Here is a 9,887-nt window from a genome sequence, read left to right on the forward strand (position 1 = left end):
GTGAAGGATGGGTGAGGTACTAAGTTGGGCTGGAAGCTGAGTTAGGAAAGGCAGGGGGTGAAGGACACACAGGAGAAGGAAGGTATGAGAAGGTACTGGGGCCCTCTGGGTGGTGGCTAAAGAGCCCAGCAGCTTCTTAGTTTGGAGCAGAAAGCCTGAGCTTCAGCATTGATTCAGGGTGGGGTGGAGGTGTCTAAGAATGCAGGAGAGAAGGGTGAGGAGTGTAGCCTGGCCTTGTCCAGGCGATGATTTCATAGGCATCCCTCATTTCTTCTTGAGTCAATACTGATGACCCCCTACCCCTATCTCAAGGGTCTAGGCCAAGCAGGCGTTGACAGGGGAGGAGTAAAGGGGCCCTTCTGGGCCCGGCCCCCAAGGTTGGCATGGTGCCTGCTTAGGGAGGAGGGGACTAAAGGCCCGGCCCTTGTCAGCATCCCGGCCGGCCGGCACTTCGGAGGCAATTAGCAGCCCAGCTGAGCTAATCCCCCGCCTGGCAGGGCCAACACAAACAGGCCCAGGCTGGGTGTACACTCGCCTCCCTGTTTGCCGAGGGGCCCGGTGGTCCGCCAAAAACATCAGTAACCCGGGGCCTTCTCCAGGTTAAAAGCAGGACCCTGCCTTGCTGAAGAGTTGACAGTGCCCGACAGAGCATGCTCTGGCCAGATGCCCTGGCTGCCCCAGAAAGACAGCCACTGTTCCCAAGCTTTGGGCCAGCAGGGAAGAGGAAGCTGGACACAGGGAGCCATGCATTCTGATGCAGCACACTCCTCCACCCATGCCACCTGTGAAGGAGAAGGCCTGTGCCATCTTGGCCAACTCAACAACTGAGGTCAACAGGAGCTGGACACTCTGGTCTGGCCCAAGGATGCAGGCTCCATGAAGGATTTGGGAGCCAAAAGGCAGGTCAGACCAGGCCCTTGTCTTCATAAAGGTGTCACCAGTCTAGTGAAAGAACAGACTGGATCCTGAAGCACAGCCAAAATCTAGCCCCATCAGCATCCTCATGACCTGGTGAGGTTACAGGTGGATCCCCAAGACAAAGGGGAGGGCAGCGCCGGTACATGAGAACAAACGAGAGGAGACCCAAAAACTGGCAAATGGAGGAGACGGTGCCAAGGAAGACAGCCATAAGCTGGCCTAGATCAGAGGTGGGGGTAAGGTAGGGGTATTTTGTCAGTTTAGACAGCGCAGCAATCAGTGGGACAGACAAGCCCCTCTTAGACCCCACTTCTCGACTCCATACAGATCTCACCTTCATCAGTCCTACTAAGCCTGGGATATCTCTTCAGAACCAAGCCCCCTATTTTCAGTTTGGTTCCTTACCTACCCAGACCCCCTCTCCTCATCCACTGAGTCCTCACAGGCCTCCTGCGAGACACAAAGGCTACAAACAAACAGTGGAGGACAAGAGCCTCCTTGGAGCGTCCACCTGGGAAAGTAACAGCCATGCCTCTGAGTGGGCCAGGTCCCCTCGGGTCACTGAGTGCTCAACACTGCCATCTTCAGGGCACATCATCCACTGGGGATCAGGTCCACACGAAAACCACCTACCCGCATCTGTCACAGACACAAGCAACAGCTGAACATATAAGGATTTCCTGTCAGACAAGCCAGCTCAGAGGCATGTATGATTTATGTGCATGTTAAAGCTGAGGACTGAGGCCCACAGAAGGGAAGACACTTGCTTAAGGACAGATCTTTGGCTTTCTGGTCAGGTGCCAGTGTCAGCAGAGGCCCTGCCCAGTCCTCCCAGCCTCTCCAGTAACTCGCTTCTTTTGCTTCCTAGCCAGGGGGCCACAGAGCCTTGAGTCCACCCCTCACCTTAACACAACAGTGTCTATGGCTGTGTGGAACTTAACTGTCTCCACAAGGGAACCTGCAAACAGCTTTCTCCTCAAGGCAGAGTGAGGAAGCTGGGGCAGCCCCCGCCCAGATGGTATGACAGACTCTAGGCCTTGCTCCAAGCCTGCCAGATGGGCTCCCAGGTTCTTGCTGGAATGATACAGTGGCTGATAACCTACCATCCAAACCTTTTTGAGCTACATGATACCCAGATCCAGAACAGTGGTTCTCAACCTGTGGGGGTCCCAATCCCTCCTACAGGGGTCACCTGAGACCATTGGAAAACACAGATATTTACATTATGATTATTTTTTCTCCCCCCCCCCAAGACATGGTTTCTCTGTGTAGCCATGGATATCCTTGGAACTCCCTCTGTAGATCAGGCTGGCCTCAAACTCACAGAGATCTGCCTGCCTCTGCCTCCCGAGTGCTGGGATTAAAGGTGTGCGCCACCACCACCGCCCGGCTTACATTACGATTCTTAACAGTAGCAAAATTACAGTTATGAAGCAATGAAAATAATTTTATGGTTGAGGGTCACAACATGAGGAACTGTATTAAAGGGTTACGGCATTAGGAAGGTTGAGAACCACTTCCCTAGAACATTCAGCACAGAGCAAGGTATAAGGGATGAGGAGTCCTTTCCCCTAAAGTTCAGGCAAACAAGGAGGTTGCTTCCAAAGCAGATCTTTCACTGGGAAACTAAAAAAGCAAGCATATAAGCACACATAAACAAGCAGACCCCTCAACAGGACTGACTTCAACTAGCACCTAACCAGAGTTGTGGAGACATGCTGTCTGTCTCCTGACAGCTCCTCAGCCAGCAGACCGCAGACCCTGAAGCAATTCAGTAACCTCTGGCTCCCTCCTGAAAACAAGGGAAAGCCACAGAGCCAGGGACCAGACTGGGTCTTCTAAAGTTGGTGTCTATTCGCCCAATCTCCACTTTCCTACTATGGAAGACCAAGTCAGGCTACGATGGAGTCTGCATGCAGACTGGGAAGGACCCTAGGGTCCAGATGACAGTCACCAGCCAATAAGTATCCTGACCCTTTCCTTAGGAGTCAGAAGTGTGTGGTGGGACAGGAGGGGTAGCACAGGACAGGAGGGCAGGCCAGGGTCCTGCAGACTCAGCAGGTACTCGGCCCTGCTGGGTCTTCCTTCTCTCTGAATCCCCCTCATCCCTCCTCCTATCTTCCAGCACCTCTTGCAGCACGCACTCCTCCCCCCATCCCTTTCTTGGACAGAGCAGAGCCGCCTGTGATGCTTCAGGAATGGCGGCTGATGATTAGTGATCACAGGGAGGACAGGGCGGGTAGCTACCCTGATCACTGTGGAGCTGCGATGATGCGGGGCTGCTCTGAAGTCAGACTGATGGAGAAAGAGGCTGAGAGTAGGGGCAGTTCCAAAATTCAAATCAGAAGGGAAAAGAAGAGGGAACCTGACTCACCCTTCAAAAATACAGGTGTGGAGTGCTAAGAGCAGCCTGGGAGTCTCAGCTGCAAAGATCTGGGTCTGCAGCCCTTCTAGCCCCACCCTGGCCAGGTGACCTCAGCTAGGTTAGCTCCTGTGAGTCTCAGCCTTCCCATCTGGAGCAGCTGAAGGTTGCTCTGAGAACTGAACTGCAGTGCAAGTCAGTATCCAGTAAGTCGCCCTCTTTTGCCCTGGGCCATGCACTGTCCTCTCCACCTCAGGCCAGTGGGCATAGTCAGCGACATTGATGGTGGCACTCCACATACAGAACCTAATAGTCTCTGAGAATCTGAAGTATACTCAACAGAACACATGACTGCTCGTCCCCAAACTGCTCAGATATCCATTTGAACCACAGCAGGCCCCAGTTTAAGAAGAGCTCCAGCATAAGGAGGGGAATGAGAAGAGACTCCCATCCAATTCCCTCTCAAAAGCCAGAGTCCCATAGAGCTCCCCTGCTGGAGCAAGAGGATCTGGACCCAGGGAAGACAAATCAACAGCAGTTTCCAAGTGGACATTTTAAACTCTATGTCCCTTCTGGCCATCAGCTACTCTGTCACTCCCCCTCAGGGCTGTCCAGTGGCAAAGAGCTTTGGAATCAGCAAACCCCAATTCTATGACTCCCTAGCTGTGGACCTGGAAGAGAAACTGGAGGAAGGATGCCCACACTGAAGATAGAAGCACGCTAACACATCACCTGGGACACACAGGGACATGACAGTTTATTGCTTATACATCTGTATCTGCACGGTGAACCACGCAATCCTTCAGAGTAGGATATGGTGCCTCAGGTCCATGGAAGGGAGCATTGAATAAAGGTCAGATGAACTGAGGCAGGAAGCTAGGGAAATGCTACCCAGTTAACTGAAGCAAGACACAGGTACAAGGCAGACTGAGCTGAGAAGGGAAAGCAGGAGAGTGGGCTGCAGTCTGTCACAGCTCTACAACGCAACCACTCAATGCCTGTTACTCTAGACCTTCACAACCTTCCTAATGCTGCAGCCCTTTAATACAGTTCCTCATGTGGTGGTGACCCCAAACCATAAAATCATTTTGTTGCCACTTTATAATTTTGCTTGTTATGAATTCTTACATAAAATATTTGATATGCAGGATATCTGATATGTGACCCCTAAAAGGGTTGCGACCCATAGGCTGAGAACCACTGCCCTAGACTCTCCTCCTCCAGAATAAGTGAATCCACTCATCACTCTCCCTAAAGCCCAGGACCCAGTAATTCCCCCTTCAGGGCCCCAGAAGAGAACCTTGGCCTGGCCGGTGACCCCTGGTTCCTGCATAAGGCCTCCTTGGAGGCCAGCCAACATGGCTTTATTATAAATGACGCCCTGAATGGCCATCTGACCCATCTTGTCTCCTGGCCTCCTCATCTCCAAGTCCCTGAAGCCTCAGCCAAAGACAACAGTGTGGGCTTGTTTCTTTGGGGCCCAGAATAGAAAGCTCCCCAGCACCTGGGAGCAGCTGGACACTGGAACTCAAGGACTATCGCTGGTCTCCTCGTCCTGTGCCAAGTGCATCTGTAAACACGCCTTCTCAGTGGCTCCCTGCAGCTGCTCCCCGAGGGGTCAAAAAGGGGGAGAAAAAGGCTAGAGTCAGGGCAGCCTATAGCTTACAAGCGAGAGCTGGGCTGGCAGGGTCTGGCCTTAAAGGGGGCCCGAGGTTCAATGAGGCTTTTCACTGCTGGCCTTGTGCCCATCGCCTCAGATGGGCTCACTAGTGCCCAGGACTGCTGTCTTGTGCCAAGCTGCAGGGACCCCCATGAGCCATGGGGCCTGTGTCACTGCTGTAGGTCCCACTGTTTTACAAGTTGGCAAGGAGAATGAGCTTGCTAGGGTGGAGATGCCTGGATGCTGGGCTGTTGTGCGTGATCCCGTTTGCTATAAAACAGCCAGACATTCCTAGGACCTGGAATCACGCCGAGGCCATGAAGCTGGCCTTCCCGGCCATATATCTCCAGGAGGGGGGACAGGCCTGAGACATCTGAGATAATAAAGACATGACTGTCTCAGCCCTGGGGCTTGTCTCCCCTTTGTCCCAGGACTCAGCAGCCAGCAAGTTTAAAGACATCCTCCCCCTTCTCCTGGGAAAGTACAGTTTCATCAGATTCTACAGCCCATGGGGTTAGCTTCCCAAGAGCCAGGCCTGGGCTGGACTCCTGTTCCCAGCTCAGCAGAGCACAAGGTGATCAAGGGCCCAGCCTTCAGCAATGCACAGGAAAGGGTGGCTAACTAGAGTGATCACTCACGCCACAAGTATGGCATGACAACCATTCTCTGCACACAGGTCTCTAGCTCTCAACTGCCCTACAACACAGGATCTAACTTTCAGGGATGAAGAACAAAACCTCCAAGAGGTAAACAGGCATTTCCAAAGTCCTACCTATTGGATGGCAGACACCTGCAAAACTATTTTGCAAAGTTTTGAAGCTATGGACTCATTCTTGCCATGTTTGTAACTCAGAGAGCCTTCCTCTGAAGCCTGTGACTCCTGAAGTGACTCCAATGCTGTTTCCTCTTCCTGATGCTCCCTCTTCCCTAGCTTCCCATGTCTCAACCCCAGTGGGAAGGGAGGCTCCTCTTTAACATCTGAAGGAGAAAATTCATACAAGGGAGGCAAATCCAGAAGCCAAAGCCACAGCCTGGTCGCCCATGAGTCACTTCCACCTCAATCTGACCAAGTAATGGCAACAGCCTGTCACTAGGGTGAGTGACGACTTTGTGAAGGGAACACGGAGACGTGAGAGGAGCCAAGGATGAATCTGGCACACTGTGAATTGAAAGGTTATGCCTGACCCTCTAACCTCAGGGGCTGTAAAGAGGCATCACATCACACACACATATAAGGAGAGGGAGCGCTAGGCACAAAACCTACAGGCCCAGGTTCAACCTGTAAAATCTTGTAAAGCTCAACTCTAAGCCAGTTTCTCATTTGCAAAATAAACACCTGTTCCATTGGCCATACCAGTCCTTGCAAAGATGAACTTGAAAGCAGCCTGTGACAGCTTTATAAACAGATGACATCACAGCCCACATGTGCTTTTTCCTTGCTGTTTTCTTTTGCATTCCTGATGTCCCCCTCTCCCTGCTTTTCTTCTTGTCAAACATCTGAACTCACTATGTTCAATATCACATTAGTTCAACATGCACAAAAACCTGGGAATGATCCTCCTAGTCCAGCCATTTTTAAAAAGTGCCAAGCAGAGGCTCAAACACCTGCTAAGACAACAGACATATCACACAGCATGAGCCCAGAGCCAGCTGGTTCCTGGTGCACTGCAGGAGCAGACCTGCTGAGGCACAAAAAGGGCCAAGATCTGTCTACTTCTGTCAGTCTAAGCTCCAGGGCTGCCCAGACACTCTCAGTTCACTTGACAGCAGAGCCTCGGCGGTAGAGATTTAGTGTCTCTCTAATCCAACCCTTCTTCATGGGACCACTGCTATCTTGAGGCTGCTTCCGGCTGCAGATCTAGCCATCTAGCCTCATCCCTGCTCTCCTCAACCTCCATCTACAGGACTTTGCCAACTAGGGAGCTGCCACTCTATTCGGTACACAATTGCCCTCCTTGAGAGCAGAAGGCCACTAAGAGAAACCAAACTGTAGGAAATCCTGAGCGGCTCAAGAAAATAAGGCTAAGCATCTTCCTTATTTCCCCACTCTGGCTTTGAACCACAACAGAACACAGAGGCTGTCTGCTCCGAGGGTCTGAATGCATGTTCTCAAGAGTCCTGCTTGCACATTCCAACCAGCCCTGAAATAAACCAATTCCTCCTAAATCCCCACCTACATTTCATTATTCCTAAGTCTGTCTATAACAGAGGCTGTCTCAGACAAAAAGCTCCCCAGGGGCAGTCGACATCAAAAACTCAGCATGACTCAATTGAAAAAAAGATGATCCTGGCTGCAAGTTACCTAAAAGGCAAACTAATTCACAAGAATCACGCAGACTGGGGACTAGGGGATTGGCAAGCAATCTGTTTGAGAACTGGAAACGAGATCCTTGGTTGGGGGGGATAGCGGGGCTCCCCAGAAGTCAAAGTATGGCTGCAGTGACAAGACTGGGGCTGGAGCTCTTCTCACAGCAGTTTTGGAGTCTGTGCTCTCACTAGAAATGAGAAAAATAAACTAGTGAGCGTCTCAAGACCTGGGCAACAGCGGCCAGCCTTTTCTTATTGCCTCTCTGCCACCTAGTGGATATTCTGCATCATTACAGAGCTACTTCAAGGCCATTCAGACAGGGGTACTGAGGAAGGTACTGACCTTCATTACTTCACAACACTGCAAAGCAGGCAGATCCCCTTTTTCAGTCAGGGCAGTGGTTCTCAACGGTCCTAATACTGTGACCCTTTAATAGTTCCTCATGTTGTGGTGACCTCCCCCTCAAACCATAACATTATTTCATCGCTACTTCATAACTAATTTTGCTACTGTTATGAATTGTAATATCTGATGTGATCCTCAAGGGGTCTCTACCCACAGGTTGAGAACGGCTGAGTTAGGGAAAGAGAAGTCATCCCAGGGTGCAGAAGACAGCAGAAAACACATGGTCAAAGTCTCCCTCAGGCAACACAATTGCTTCTGAAGAGAAAGGAGGCTCCAAACCCAAAGCAATTTTAGTTCTTCAAGTCTCTACATGTTGCTGCTCCCTCTGGCCAGTTACCAGCCAAGTCGAACAGATGACACCAGCTTCCTCCAGCCCCAAATACACATGTGCACATCACCCCACTCCATTTCCCCATTTGAAAATTAAAAGTCATACAAAAATGTGTACTTGGGTTCACAACGAATGGAAACAGTGTTACCAACTCAGGGATCAATAAGCAAAACGTGACAGTCACAGGCCAGACGTAAAGAATGAAGCAGGCAGGGCCTAGGGCTTAGTAGCAGAGCTTGCCTTGAATTCATGCAGACAGGATGAAGTAGTCACACACACACATGCTACAATACACAAGGCCCTTGAAAACACGCTAAGTGAAAGGGCCAAACACAAAATACTATGTAATATATCACCCTGTATACACAAAACCTCCAAACTGAGAAAACTTATGGTAATAGAGACAGCCTGGTGGCTGTTTAAGACTACTACAAAGAAGGGACAGAGGCTTCGAAAGGAATAGCTCAAGGGCTCTGGAGCTTCTTTATGAGGTACAATATTCTAGAATGCCTGCAAGAAGAAAATCCAGAGCAGAAATAGGGGCTTCTTGCAGCTGATGCCTTAGACTTAGGATTACAGATAGACTGTTGAGTCTCCAAAGGCAATGGGGTGGATTGGGGGATGATTCTCATGATCCTGACTTTGTATGATTTTAGAATTACTATGAATTTTGAACACTATCAGATTACTGTTTCTTTCCCCCATCTTTCGCTTTCCTGAAGGTGTGTTCTGTCCACTCTAACAGAAGCGCCATGTACTAGTGGGGATAACATTTGAATGTGCTAAATCAGGCCAGAGCGAGACATTAGGAAGACTGCCTCAGTGCCCAGCACAGTAACAGTCCCAGCTCTTGATTCTCCCCTCACCTCAGTCTTCCAAAGATTTGGGTGGAGTCTAGCTGGCCTGCGTAGTCAGGGGAAATTCCCCAGAGTTCCTGTTTCCTGTGATATGTTTAAGTTCTACTAAGTTCTTAATAGCAAAAACCTCCTTCAGGAGAACCCACGGTCCTGTCCCCTAATCAGGGCTGCATGACCCAGGTTAGTCCTACCCCTAAATGAGCATTATTCAAATTCAAGCTGTCCTTTCAGAAACTGAGGGACTAAAGGTAAGCCTGGGTCTCTTCTAAGTATATAAAACCTTCCCTAAGCCAGGCGATGGCACACACCTTTAATCCCAACATTTGGGAGGCAGAGCCAGGGGATCTCTGTGAGTTTGAGGCCAGCCTGGTCTATAGAGCAAGATCCAGGACAGGCACCAAAGCTACACAGAAAAACTCTGTCTCAATAAACAAACAAACAAACAAACAAACAAACTTCCCTAACAGCTGTGGTTGTAAATATTCGTGAGTGCATGTGCTTGCCTGGCATGTACCAGGCCCCAGGCTTGGTTCCCATCACAGCATAAACCAAGCATGGTAGCATATGCCTGCTTGGGAGTAGAAATAGCAGTATCAGAAGTTATCTATTCTCAGCTAGTAAATATTCTTCATTCTCTCCTTTAATCCTAGCATTTGGAAGGCAGAGGCAATTGGATCTCTGCAAGTTCAAGGCCATCCTTCTCTACATAGTGAGTTCCAGGCTAACCCAAGCTATTAAAACAGGGTGGGGGTAACTAAGAAGCTAGAGTAAGGCCTACACCAATGGTATTTAAATCTCTTGGTAAAATGCCATGCACAGGGGCACACAGCTCAATTTGCTTGGGGCAGTAGTGCAGAGCAAAAGTGATGAGCCTCCATGAGCTGCAAGAGCTGCTTCACGCTAGTTTTTGTTTCTGTAATGGGGTTCTACCATACAAATCAAATACCCCAAACAAAACCTGGGTCTCCAACTCCCAGAGCTTGTTCCAGCGGTATTGTCAGGACAGTGGGAGAAGTGGAAGGGAACATCAAAAACCATGCTGCAGC

Source organism: Peromyscus eremicus, chromosome 2 (assembly GCF_949786415.1).
Source record: "Peromyscus eremicus chromosome 2, PerEre_H2_v1, whole genome shotgun sequence".
In the NCBI taxonomy this organism is placed as follows: Eukaryota; Metazoa; Chordata; class Mammalia; order Rodentia; family Cricetidae; genus Peromyscus; species Peromyscus eremicus.